The following is a 14,162-nucleotide window of genomic DNA, read 5'->3' as shown; positions in this document are numbered from 1 at the left end:
CTAGTATGTCTCCAAAACTCTATCTAATCTTCTAACTAATACTCCTATATATATATATATATATATATATATATATATATATATATATATATATATATATATATATATATATATATAGGCATCAAAGGAGCACTAGAAAGGAATCCTAAGTCAACAATTCAGAACTGCAAAACCAAATATTAAATCCAATTCCTAAATTGGAAATACAACCACACAATTCGAAACATAAGAAAAGACACTAAACATTACAAGCACAAATAACTAGACATAACTAATTCCAAATCCTAGCAATTTTGGTGTATTAAAGTTTGGATCATGGAAGCCTTAGACATTATTATGGATAAATTTGGAAACTTTATCCATCTAGACATCTTGTTAATTCAGATCTGAAAGTTGGAGACTTGGATTTAATTGATTAAGTTGAGAAAGATACATTTTTTGGTCCCTTTGAGACTTAAAGTCTAGATCTTGGTGGTTTAGACCTTCTAAATGGATAAAGTTAGAAACATTATCCATTAATACATTGGAAAGAATCAGATCTAAGCTTTCGGGATCTTTAAATCAGAAGAAAATGGATTAAGCTCGTTTGAGTTGTTCAGACCACTCCCTAAGGCGTAGCCTTTGGCTGCGACGACATTGCAACTGGGGAATAAATGACTGTTTTGGCATTTTTTTTACCCACGAGATGGCCAAGGAAGGCCATGTAGAGAGCTGTTATTGGCAATTTTGACCTTAGTTTTGACTGTTGACTGTTTGATTGGTTTGACTTTTGGTTAAACTTGGGTAAAATGAGTATTTGACTAAGGATTGGTCTCGGTTTGGACATTAGGAAGCTTGTGTTGGCTATGGTGTTGTTGAGGTAGTTGTTGAGCTTTTGTTGAGTTGTTCAAGTGAGTCTTATCACTATACTTTTAGGTCGAATACACCAATGTCGGCCCACTAGATTATGTTATGTAGAATGCTAGCTGTCTTTGTGACTCTTGCATGTATGATTTGGTTGAAATACACCCCAAGGCTGGGATTATTATTATATGTTTGATTTGAAATAAACACTAGGATTAGGCCCATTCTTGTATGATTTGGTTGAAATAAACCCCATGGCTAGGCCCTAGGGAAGGGCCCATGATTGTTTGTTGGGTTGGAATATACCCCAAGGCAGGGCCAACTGATTAGTAAGGTATGTGGTATTTTGGGAAACTCACTAAGTTTGTTCTTATGGCTTATGCTTAAAATGTTTTAGATACTTCTGGTTTCAAAATGAAGGGCCCGACTTGATTGCACTGCATCCCGTGGAGATTTACTTTACACTGAAATTTTACGAATTACACTGATGTTTTGTGAATACTTTGGCTCTGATCATCCTTTGGAACAATAGAGGAATTCTTTTAACTTATTTAAAAGATGAAATTTTTACTCAGTACTTTTAGGATGTTACATTGTGTATGTAAGGCTTTCCTATAATACCTTCACAACAACTGAAGCATCTCAAACATAGTAACTAGGCATGCATGTCATACAATCTCAATCCATCTTGTAATGGATACACAATTACATATTCAAACATTTTTCAAACCCATATATATATATATATATATATATATATATTGGATAAGGTTCAAACAGGAATAAATATAAGGTTGAGAACGCGAAAACAAACCTAAGAGAGACGATATGAGATTTGGAGGGGTTGGCATACAAGGTTGTGATTTGTGGCCATGCTTCAAGGTCAGTTTTCAGCAGATGAGATGTTAGTTTGGATAGAATCAGAGCAGCTTCCACACAAGACATTGATGATGATTTGATCTTGAAGATACCAAAGCATGTGATCTGGGTTTGGGTTCTTTTTTTTGGGATGTAAAAACTTTTCTGGAACAACTATAGTACCATCGTTAAACCATAGAAGATCAAGACCTATGAGGGTTGAGGAGACTTTTTGACGCCAAACAGAGTAATTTTTTTGGTTAAATCATGTTAAATCATGTAAGCTTCGATACCATATAAATGGTAGACTATTACAGAATAATGTTACATAGAAAATTTATAGAGGTTTTGTATTCAAAATCCATGCTTTACAGAGCTAGTATAAAAACTATATATATATATATATATATATATATATATATATATATATATATATTTTACAACAGAAAATTAGGGAGTCAAATCCCATGATTCTAGGTGATGAATCTTCTATAATATAGGTTGCTTATAATCCCACAAATCAAGTTGTAGATTGATAATTTCCATATCAGATAGATATGGGTTTAATATTGTTGATCTATTTTTTCCCGTTATTATAATCTATATAAATCCCAAAAGTATCTACTTCTTATAGGTATATGAGAGTTCCCCATTCATTTTTGTTGATATTTCAAAATACAATGTGATAATCAACAACTAAATGAAATTAAGTTTTGATAGTTAAGTTCTATTACATTAACTTTAAATCAGTGCAAGGTATAACATACTACTTTTTTAATATTTTTTCGGAACTTGAATCCGTTCTTGACAACAATTTCATCATCTCTTTCACACTGGAATTTTTTTCTTCAACATTTTTTTTCTGCATTTTAATCTTTTTTACAACATTTTCAAATGGTTTTGATGGCATATTAAGCTTTTCTTCAACATTATAACTTCAAATTTTTACACCATTAAAATCCAATTTTTTTGATCCATCTTTCTAGCCAAGTAAGAGCTTGAAGGTCTTTCTGGAACTTATAACATATTTTTTGTTTTATAGGGAAAGAAAATGCTAATTATCATTAAAAGGGTCGATTGGTGTGAAAGAAAGAACTTGTACAAACAAGTAATAGAATGATTTTTGAATTAGGGCGTGGTTGTTTTCATATTTGATATTTAAATAAATTCTCAACAGTATTATGATGAAAAGAGTAACCGGTTATATTTGGCTATTACCCAAGTTGCAAAAACCACCCATCTATGTCTATCCATTCTTGTGTGTGTCACAACTAGAAATTTTTGTGCCTTGTAACTACAACACTTAAGTCAAATTATGAATCAAAGACATGAAAGCATGCATAATACTTACTCTATGACAACAATATTTCAATCAAACACTTCATACAAGCACTACAAATAGTCAACAAGCAATTGGAAACCCTAGAAGTTCTTGTTTAGGTCCATTTTGGACTAGGACTTCCTTATTGGGCCCAATGGACCAATAAGCTTCCAATTTGACTATATTGGGCTTAGAACTCTTAAATGGGCTCTAATTGGACCCACTTTCATTTATTTCAATATTTTGGGCCATATTGGGCCTAGAATGAAATAAACTAATTATATGAACCATTTTGGGCCATAATTAACATAATTTAGCCCTAATAGGTCATAAAAATTATACTTTGATTTAATTGAGTCAAACATCATCTAACTTAACTATGATATGGGCTTAGGGGCAAAAGCCCAAAAATCTCCTCTTTCCCCTCTCCATTCTCGGCCCAAGCCCACAAAGAAGAAGAGTTGACTTTGTTGGGTGCCACCTCACTTTTACATCAAGGATCTCCATGCAACACTCATACATCCATGCAACCATCTTATCAATTCTCTCTCTCTCTCCTCCCTTCTCTTTCTTCTCTCGGCCGAATCCAAGCACACACACACACCCACATTTCACTCTCCATTCTCTCAAGAAAACTCTCTCATATCTCCTCCATATTTTCGAGATCCAAGAAGAGTTCAAGGGCTTTTTCCATAAAAATCATCATCTAAGGTACGAAATTTGTTAGATCCATAAGCTAGTTACTTCATTTCATCCAAAAATCACCTCTTAATTCATTCAAACTCATGATCTAGCACCTAAGAAGCATCCAAGTTCAAGATTTTCCAAGGAAGGTTGCTAGGATCGAATTTCTTCTCATTTTTCCTTCCAAAACCAAAACCACTCCCAAGGTGAGCTTCATACCCCTTATTTTTCTGTTATTATAAGTTTTTGTGGGGGAGAATACAAGCAAATGTGTAGATCTATGAGTTCATATATGCCTTGTGTGATTTTTATGCTTGTATGTATGATTCTATGTGTTATGTGATGAATATGTTAGCCAAAAATACCTAAACACCGTGATCTACCACATGAGGAGTGAAACAAACATAACGTATACCATTTTACTCTAATCAAGTCAATAAAAATAATTTATTTGGTTAGGATGAACATTTTTGGACATAAAACCCATTTTTGGGCTCAAATTGTCAAAAATACAAAAGCTAAGGGCCCAAAACGACAAATGATCATTTCTGGAGGTTGGAAAGAGTCCAAACAGTTTCTAATAAAATTTTTCTGAAAATAATCACTTTTGAGGGGCTTAAAATGTAAAATTTGAACCTAATGGGCTAAAAATGGGCTTTTTGGGCCAATAAGCCCCAACTTGCAAAAATTCTGAAATGGAGGGGCTGAAACTGCAAATTTCTGTAAAACAGGGGATTACTAGTGTAATAAAACTAATTCTAGGGTCAAAAATGTTTTCAAAGTCAAAAGGGATCAAAAATGCAAAAATTTACCATTTTTGGGCCAAAACTGTAAAGTTGCGAAAAATAAGGGTTCCAACCGAGAGAAAATCATCTTTGAAGGACTTAAGCTGTTTATCAAGTGAATCTAGGCTGTAAATGTCTTTTTCATAAGTTTGACACTAAAGTGTCAAGAAAAATGGTTTAAGGACTAAAATGGAAATTCTTTTATATAAAGGGTTAAAAGTGTAAATTTTATCCAAGAAGGGTCATAAAAAAGGTAAACTCTTATTTTTTTAAAACAATAAATCCCTTAAGATAAAATACGAGTACCACGACTACCAGCGAAACGTAATAACAAATAGGCTTTCAACACCAATATCGTTGCCAAACGAATTGATTCGGTCTCGAATCAATAACGAATCAAAAAATCAATAAACAATAAGTACTTCAATAAACACGCGAAATTCACGAGAAGTCAATTTTCAAACTTTGGGCTTGAAAGTTTCAAATCGTGCTTGTTGGGCCTAGCTAGCCCAATGACATGATCTTTTAGCCCGAAGGGAACGCGCTTACATGTTATTGGCCAAGTGCCTTTCGCATTCACAATAGCCTTGAACGACTTATGGAAGTAACGAGGGCTTTGTACCCTCTTTTCTCCTCAGTTGTGGGACTATGAGAAGTCAGAGTGGTTGGATTAAGTGAGTCTTACGGACGACGCCTAAAGGATCGTTTGTAATTGGTAGTTATAGACTAGTCATCTTCATTGATGTGTGAATATAACGACTCACAACCCATAATTAATCCAATGTTACCTGGAATTTATCGGAAACAATCGTCGAATCGGTATAACAATAAACAAGACACGAAATCCTATGTACGAGGAAAACATCGGGTTTTCTGGGAAGTTCAACACTTTTATCTATGTGATGTATACAAGGTTTAACAATTATACACGTTTACAAAAAATCAACAAGCATACTACGGATCTTCACACTTTTTATAAACAACACTCTTTTCAGAAAAATATCGGATTTTCTGATTTTCAAACTACACAAAAATCATTATTTTTCAAACATGACTTATGAACTCACCAACATTTCATATGTTGACGTTTTCCAAAATACTTGTATTCTCAGGTAATAGGTAAATTGAAGAATATGTATCTAGTGATGTCACGGTGTTTTGTTTAATTTAGTATCGAACGGTTTAAATTATGGAAATGTAACTTTTAAAACAATGTACTGAATGTAACAATATCAGTTGTACTATTTCAATGCTTGGTGATGATTGATGTTATGATTCATGTATAATCATTGTGATGGTATTCAATTGAGTCACAATAGCCCTCGGACGTTTCCGCCGTCTGGTTCAGGGGTGTGACAGTGTGTTTGTGTGTGTGACACATGAGATATCTAATTAATTCATATGGTTAAGATTACATACTCTACGTAAACTGGTAGACAATTATAACTACATTTCCATTATGTGTTAAAATGTCATTATACGCCTCATATCAATAAATAATTCAAAGTACACTGCAATTTCATTTTATTTCCCTAGTTTCAAGTCTATTGCGCATATCATTTTGTTATTAATAGGCTTGGAAGCTCTTTTCTTCGAGTAAGTTTGCCTCTAGTTTAAAGTTTATTCAAAATGTATCCTTGAAGTGGCAACATGTATGTAATTATTAAATTCCATTTACTTATTTTGCTAAAATTGCATGTAGGTAAAGTTTATTTGTTCATTCTTACAGCTTAGTTCACCATGGATATATATATATATATATATATATATATATATATATATATATGATTTGTATGTGTATTCCGAGCTTTCACACCGCACAGAGCAAATCTGTACTCCTGGTCAGAATATGGTACCAGATCATTCCATGGGTAATATATATATATATATATATATATATATATATATATATATATATATATATATATATGATTTGTATGTGTATTCCGAGCTTTCACACCGCACAGAGCAAATTTGTACTCCTGGTCAGAATATGGTACCAGATCATTCCATGGGTAAAATAGACCCACACTTTTATTTAATTTCTATAAAATGTGCCCTAGTCCTTCATCTTCTAGAAAATGTCCTCTTTGGTACCTTAACTTCAAGCTTTAGCGCATCGTTCAATCACTCTTTAAGTGTAATAGATTGACTTATTGACCATAATCAATCTTGATGAATATTAAAAGAGTAAGGAAAGTATGGGGTATATATTTGTTTAAGTTTATTCAAGATTAAAAGTAGAATTTCATTCATAGGCGAAACCGCTGAACGAACGGGGGTCCGAGGTAGTGCTCTTGGGAGCGGAGTCCAAGGGGTGGCAACCCCTGGCGGGTCCAAGGGGCAGAGCTCCTAGCTAGGGTCGAAAATAAACCTGGTCTTTTACATTGTTTTGATCCTTAGAAAACCCGAATTTTTTATAGTTACTGAAAGTTGAAAACTATCTTGTGACAGTCTTCAAAAATAAAACTATTTTATGACAGTTTTTTTATGACAAAGGTACTTAACCATTTTTTGGTCATAAATCTGGTACTTATGAAAATCATATCATCTCATTCTCTTCTTCTGTTTTCTCTCATTTTTTAGTCTTATCCATTGAGGAGTTCGGAAGTAACACCAATATCCTTCGATTTGAAAGTGTTTAACACGATTCTCAGAATTCCAAGTTCTATTCTTACCACATATTTCTAACAATATAGCCCATTCTCACTATATCACTCATAAAACTTTAATTAAAAAGAAAAATAGAGAAGTTTTCCTTCAAACCATTCGAATGTAAGATTGGTATATTAAGGAATATATTTAATCATACAGTTATTTCCAAATCATTTTACGACATATATTTGTTATTGTTTTTCAAATATAAACTAATTAATATGATATATATATATATATATATATATATATATATATATATATATATATATAAGTTGGGGCTAGCCCAATTGGCTAACAATGAGTTACTAACAAGGATGTCATGAGTTATATCCCAGACATATACTAAACATATAAAAACATGTCGGGATATCAAATTTGGTCCCTAACTTTTTTCGGTATCATGGGGGTGCATATGGTTTCCATTTATATCGTGGTTGATCACTCATCAACATAAAATGACTTTTATATCCTTTTGAATTTATTTTATATTTTCTTTAATTACAATTTAAAAAAAAAAAAAAATAATAAATAACCCCCTCACCCACCTGCCTTCTCCCTTTCTTGACCTAAGAAATCGACTTTACCCCAAACCACCAAAGACATCTCGCCACCGACTGCCTACCTCTTCCCTACGGGTCTCTTAAGTAGACTCACAAAGAACCTTGATTCGATGTCGTTAGAAAATGGAGAAGCTCAGAAAACATTATCGTCTGGAGATGAGAAGACAAGACGACGAAGAAGTATTAAGGTCTTTTTTATTCAGGTCCAACTGTAGATTTGATCAATCAAGACGATGATAAAGTAGATGGATGAGATGAAGTGAATTAAGATGATGTGTTATTGTATTCTAAAGGAATCAAACAAGCAACCAACCTCCTTCTCAATCGACGATATTAGGGTTTAACCGATAATAATGTTTTTGCCTGAAAAAGAAATAGAAACGACCTTTGATCAAAAGCCAAACTTTTTTTTGCTAATTTTTAATTTGAAGGTATCTTTCTGTGTGTGTTTGTGTATGTGTGAAAGGAGATGATACGATGATGAGTTTAATAAAGAGGAAGATGGGTGTGGGAGAAGTTGATTCTAGCGATGAGTGGTGGCTAGAATAGATGGATATTATGGGGCATGTGTATTTGTAAGTGCATAATTTTGTGGTGGTTGGTGGTATTACAAATGGTTGGTAGGGGGTAGGAAGAGTGGTTGATTGTGGTGTTTTGTGGATGATGAAGGTCTTTTTTTGGTATTGATTAGAAATTGTGGCAGTGTTGGACAATGGATGGATCAAGGTGGTCAACCGGTTTTGTGTTAAGGATAGTGACACGATGGTAGTTGAATGAAAAAATAAGGGTGGTGGATATGATCACTGGCGGTGCTCCGGTGACGAAAAAGGTATGGTGGTGTGGGTGATGACCGGTGGTGGTGCTAGAAGAAGGGAGAGGGAAAAGTGCATATGTTTATGGTGCTTAACGATGACAGACAATGTTGTGGTAGACGGTGGAGGTGATGGTGACATGGTGGTTGGCGGTGGTGATAATGGTAAAGCCTTTCCTAGTGGTAATGGTGATAGTTGGTATTAGAAGATGGTGGTGGTAGTCGGCGGCAAAAGAAGAGAGAAGAAAAAGGTTGACATTGTAGGATTAAACTAAATCCTGATTTAATAATAATGTAAATATTAATTTAGTTTTAATTATTAACAAAAAAAACTAAAAAAAAAATAAAAAGGATATAAAAGTCATTTTATATGAACAAAAGACCAACCACAATATAAATTGAAATTAAAAGGACCTTCATAAGACCGAAAAAATGTAGGGATTAAAATTATTGTTATTAAAAACAACCATTTATGAAGATTAGTCTTAAATGAATAATCTAGTTTCTCTACACAAAAATTATCTTGAAGATATTTTACGTATTAGAGAAAACCTTGAACGACTTCGGCCATTTGACTAGTTTTCGTTTTAAGGCTGCATTGAGTGGTCACCGATGGTTTAAGAGTGAAGAGGATGTCATGTCATTATTTACTCATTCCACAACCAAGCCACTAGGTAGTGGAAATGGTATTCACTAGTGGTTAGGGTGTGAAGAGGTCAAAAGAAAGAAAGAAAAAGAGAAAAAATGTGAGGGGAAGAAAATTAAACCAATCAAATAATCCATCTTCACAAAGACTTCACAGCCAAACCACCGGGGCTAGGGGCAGTGTTCATGCGTCCTTGGCCCCTCCACTCAAATTTTCACGCGTGAAGAGCTATCCACTCCGGATAGCCTAACTATTGTTTTATTTTTTACCCATATAACCCATTAGAAAAAAAAATGTGACTAAAATCAACTCGTTTACTTATGATAATTAAGTCGAAATTGTTACAACCAAAGCCTCTACATACTATACGTCACTATGAGTTTACGTGACACCACAGATAACCAAATGTCGAAGTCAATACAATAAACCAAATGCTTAAGCTCGTTAGGGCATCCACAATGCATTGAACTCTATTCATTTTTACCCCACACACTACAAGAAAAATCATGAATAGCTACCAAAAACTATTACAGAATCAAAATCCATAGAAATTTTAGTACGGAATATGCTACGGAATGGCTTGTCGTAGCTATAATGCTACGGAAACGGTTACGAAATTGCATTCGATAACTAAATCCTAAATAGCTACGTAAAGTTTCTACGGAATCAAGATTCGTAGCTATTCTACTATGAAATATGCTACAAAATGGTTGGTCGTAGCTAATTTGTACGAAAATGGCTACAGAATTGCATTCCATAGCTAAATCATGAATACTTGTTACAAAATTAAAAACCGTAGCTATTTTACTATAAAATATGCTACATAATTTTTTGTTGTAACTAGTTCGTTATGGAACTTGTTATAGAATTCATATTCGTAGCTAATTTTCTATAAAATTCGCTACGGAATCAAAATTTGTAGTTAGTTAGCTACAAAATTGAAATCCGTAGTTATTTTGCTATGAAAATTTGCTACACAATAAAATTTTGTAGTTAATCTACCATGAACTTGTGACGAAAAGATTAATCGTAGTTATTTGTGTATACGACTTGTTTCGGAATTTGCAAAATAACTACGAAATCAAAATCTGTGGCTATTTCTCTACGAATTATTTCGTAGTTAAATAGCTATGTAATATATTTGTCGTAGCAAAATATATAAAATTATTTTAAAGGAAACTAGTAAAAATCTTAAAACAAAAGAAGAAAATGATATTATCGTAATTTAAAAAGTTATGATTTTTTCTTAATTACCTAAATAAAAACTATATATATTACGTCACATTTTTTATTTTTACTTAAAGCTATTTTCCCCCAAATCATCCCAGTAACCCCATTATGTATTCCCTTGTTTTCTCTCTTCGACTTTGGTGGAATCAACATATTTTTCCCCAAATCATATTATACGTATCACATTTTAGATTTGGAAGCAGCATCAGGCGATCACGCATTAAAAGGAGTATCTATGACCTCGGTGGCGAAGTTGATCCGAACATCTCAAACATCCGCAGTGTAACTAGGGATCTTAAAGGAAACAACGACATGTGATTGTGTGCAGCGAGGTTGTTGATCTCCAATGAGAAACGGTATCGATCAAATGGCGGAGGGAAGGGACGTCCGTGAGATCCAGTCTAGCAACTGTTCAATTCTCACCTCCCTCAACCTAAAATCGTACTCTCTCTCTCTCTCTCTCTCTCTCTCTCTCTCTCTCTCTTACTTCAATTGTAGTCCAATAAGCCAATTGACTTAGGTTTTTACATCGGATTGGAGTTAAAATTGTTAAACAATCGATTTTTTATTCAAAGCACATTGAATAAGAATTGAATTCTGCCTACTAAGTTGTCGTTATAACGATATAATTTGTAATTTTTTCGGCGATGTTCTAGTTAATCTATTTAATAAATCTTGTTCAAAAGTTGAATGCAAGAAATAGAACAGAGTATGTAACATGATTTTTGTTTTCCAGGTTTCTAAAGGGGTGATGACATGCGTAACTCAAGAAGTGAAGGATATGTATCATGTTCTAGAAAAATGAATTTTTGCCTTTCGATTTGGCATCAAAAGTACAGCCTTTGTTGACAAAGTTTGCAAAACTTGGGGGAAAGATATCTTCAACATCTTATGTACCAGAAGTGCAACTTTCTTAGTACATTTTTGCTTTACCTTAAGACTCCTACAACAGGTATGATTAATTTCTTGTTTGACAGATAAATAGGTTGAAGCCTGCCTAATAATTTGAATTTCCATATCATGTGTCTCAAGTGTACCAAACAATGACAGTTGAGACTTTATAAAAAATGGTTCATTTCTTTCACTTCTCAGTTGTAGAGAGGATCTCTGTAGATGCTGTCAAGCATAATTTCATTGCTATGAAAGTTGACCACATGAAGGGTGTAATTATATTTGGTGACTTGTTGGGTCTAATTTGCATAATTTTGTTGATTCTCTCTCTCTCTTTTTTTAATTTATTTATATTTATATTGTCTACTTGTTTTTTTCTCAAGGGTTTTGAATCCGACACCCTGTAAGACCACTTGAGTGTTTTGGCTATAAATCTGAACAAATCAAGGTCCCTGGTCTATCCTTCTCAATCCAAAGCATCAAATTTAAGTGCTATGCTTCCAAGCTAGGCAGATATTGTTGATAGAGAGCACAAAAAGCTTCTAGCTCGCAAATCCATCACTGAAAAATGCAAGGAAGAACAAGAATGCCACCTTCTTGAAATGGTTGGTACCAATTCATTCATTTTCTAAACTTACACACACACATACTGTGTTTCTAACCCTAAAGTTCTGTCACAAAGGAATGAGAAGAGGAGACAAAAAGAATAAAGCTATAGAAGAAAACCGAAGAAGCAAAACAAAAAAGACTTGCAACCAAGTTTAAAGAACGGAAGCACCAACGCATGCTCAGATAAATTGAGGAACGGGAGTGTGAAGAAGCACAAACATTACTTAATGATGTTGGGAAACATATCAAAAAGAAAGGAAAGAAGCCCATCATTGAAGGGGTAAGTAAAGTAAAAGAAAAGAAGAAAGATTGGTCCTTTTTTCATGTTGATGATTGTTGGATGTTTCTGTTGACATTACAGGAGAAGGTGACGAAGCAATCCTTGATGGAGTTGGCAATGCAAGAGCAAGTTAGACAGAGGCAGGAAATGGAAAAGAAGATGCAAAAACTAATGCGATCATTTTGAAAGAGCCAAAAGGGAAGAGGTTGCTCCTCTCATTGAAGCTGCTTTTGAAAGATGTTTGGCTGAAGAGAAACTCCGCCATGAACATGAACAACAGGTAATCTACTTACTTTGTAACATAAAAAAAGATGTAAATGCCCAAGTTTACTTGCTAATTTATTTTTTACATGCAGCTTGAGATTGAACTGAGCAGAGAGCGTCATGAAGGAGAAGTATAGACTTGCTCGTGTTATGGAACATAAGGTATGTATTGTATTTTTATTTTAATATGTATGTAATATCATGTCATATTTTCTTATAAACTATTCATGTATGTGCACAGATGGAACTTGAGGAAAAAGTTATGAGCAGGCGAAAGGCAGAGTATGATAGAATGAGAGCTAAGAGAGAGGAAAGACTTGGCCAAATCCTCAAGGCATGAAAAGAGGAAAGGGACCTAAAATGGAAAATGTTGTTTTATTTAAAGACTGAAAAAAGAAAGGCTCAACTTAGGGGCCCGCAAACAGGAGGAAGAAGAAGCCCACAAACGTGAAGGTTAGTTTTTACTTTTTCTTTTTGTAAATTATATTTTGTAAATTTGGCTTGTCCCTTCCTTTTCAAGTAAAATGACCAAAATTGGAAACATTTCGATTAACTTAGGGGCCAAAAAGAGCCCTTTTACTTTGGACAAGGACCATACTTGTTACAAGAACCTCAAATAAGGACCAGATTTGCTTTTTGGGCATAACATTGCAAAACTAGGCAATACTAAACAAATAAACGTTACAAAAACCTCAAATAGGTTAAAAAGAGTGTCATTAAAGCCTGAAGATGCAATATAACTGTTTTAGGACCAAAATTGCAAAAAAAAAAATATTATTTAGGTCCAAAAATGTAGTTTATGTAAAGCTGAAAAAATCAATATCTATTTTTGCTAATCCACACACTTTGTTTGTTTGGGATTTACAGGGCTAAGTTGTATAGGACTTGTTATGTTGATGGGACGTAATAGTGGTAAGTTTTGTAAAACAAGATTAAATAAAATAAAAGTTAGTGTTTGTGATTTAGATTTGAAAATATTTGTGCAGGGTTTACTTTTATTGCAATGCATGTGACTCTTGCAAGCCCATATGTTGATTATTGTTTGATCCCTGAGTCGCGGGGTCACCTTGCTATCTTGAAGGACATGGTGGTTTTTTGAATATATAGAGAAAAGAATAAAAGAAAACGTGCCTATGGTAATTGTTGTAGCAACAGGTGCATGAAAAGAATTTGTGGCTGAGAGCTTAAGAGCCACCAACAACAAGGATGCCTATGGGCATGATGGTCTTTTAGCCACCAACAACAAGGATGCCTATGGGCATGATGGTCTTTTAGCCACCAACAACAAGGTCTTTTAGACGACATTAGCTTGTGATACCTAAGTTTTGTGACAGTTTGAAACTCTTTTTAATGAATGATAGAATATTATGTATCAGATAACATTTTATGTTTAATTTGTAGCATTATGATGTATTGAATATTATTATAGTTTCGATAGAAATACTAATTTTAGTTTTATATTAATTGTATTTTTATAAATTGATATAAGTAATCGAATTCAATAACCGAATTTTATAAAATAATGGTACAAAACAATTGCTATGGACTTTGCTATAGAAAAATTGCTACGGAATTGGCTACCGAACAATTTCTACGGAATTAGCTATGAAACAATTGCTACGGAATTAACTACGGAACTATTGCTATGGAAATAGCTACAGAAAAATTGCTACATAATTTGCTACGGAAAAATTACTACGGAAATTGCTACGGAAAAATTGT

General features: G+C 33.7%; 1 long non-coding RNA gene across 5 annotated transcripts; it reads left to right on the top strand.

Moving 5' to 3' along the window:
- The first annotated feature begins 10,485 nt into the window (after positions 1-10,485).
- LOC111887784 (uncharacterized) lies at positions 10,486-13,904 on the top strand. Of its 5 annotated transcripts, XR_006185194.2 has the most exons (10): positions 10,486-10,837; positions 11,133-11,348; positions 11,489-11,572; positions 11,671-11,892; positions 11,970-12,176; positions 12,258-12,456; positions 12,533-12,602; positions 12,682-12,893; positions 13,308-13,352; positions 13,427-13,904. It is a non-coding gene; the product is annotated as an uncharacterized LOC111887784 (long non-coding RNA). The 5 variants fall into 5 exon arrangements; XR_006185191.2 differs by lacking the exon at positions 11,489-11,572; XR_006185192.2 differs by having other exon boundaries at positions 11,489-11,892.
- The last annotated feature ends 258 nt before the right edge of the window (positions 13,905-14,162 follow it).

Source organism: Lactuca sativa, chromosome 7 (assembly GCF_002870075.4).
Source record: "Lactuca sativa cultivar Salinas chromosome 7, Lsat_Salinas_v11, whole genome shotgun sequence".
NCBI lineage: Eukaryota > Viridiplantae > Streptophyta > Magnoliopsida > Asterales > Asteraceae > Lactuca > Lactuca sativa.
The sequence above is the reverse complement of the archived record's forward strand: the minus strand, read 5'-3'. Positions and strand labels throughout refer to the sequence as shown.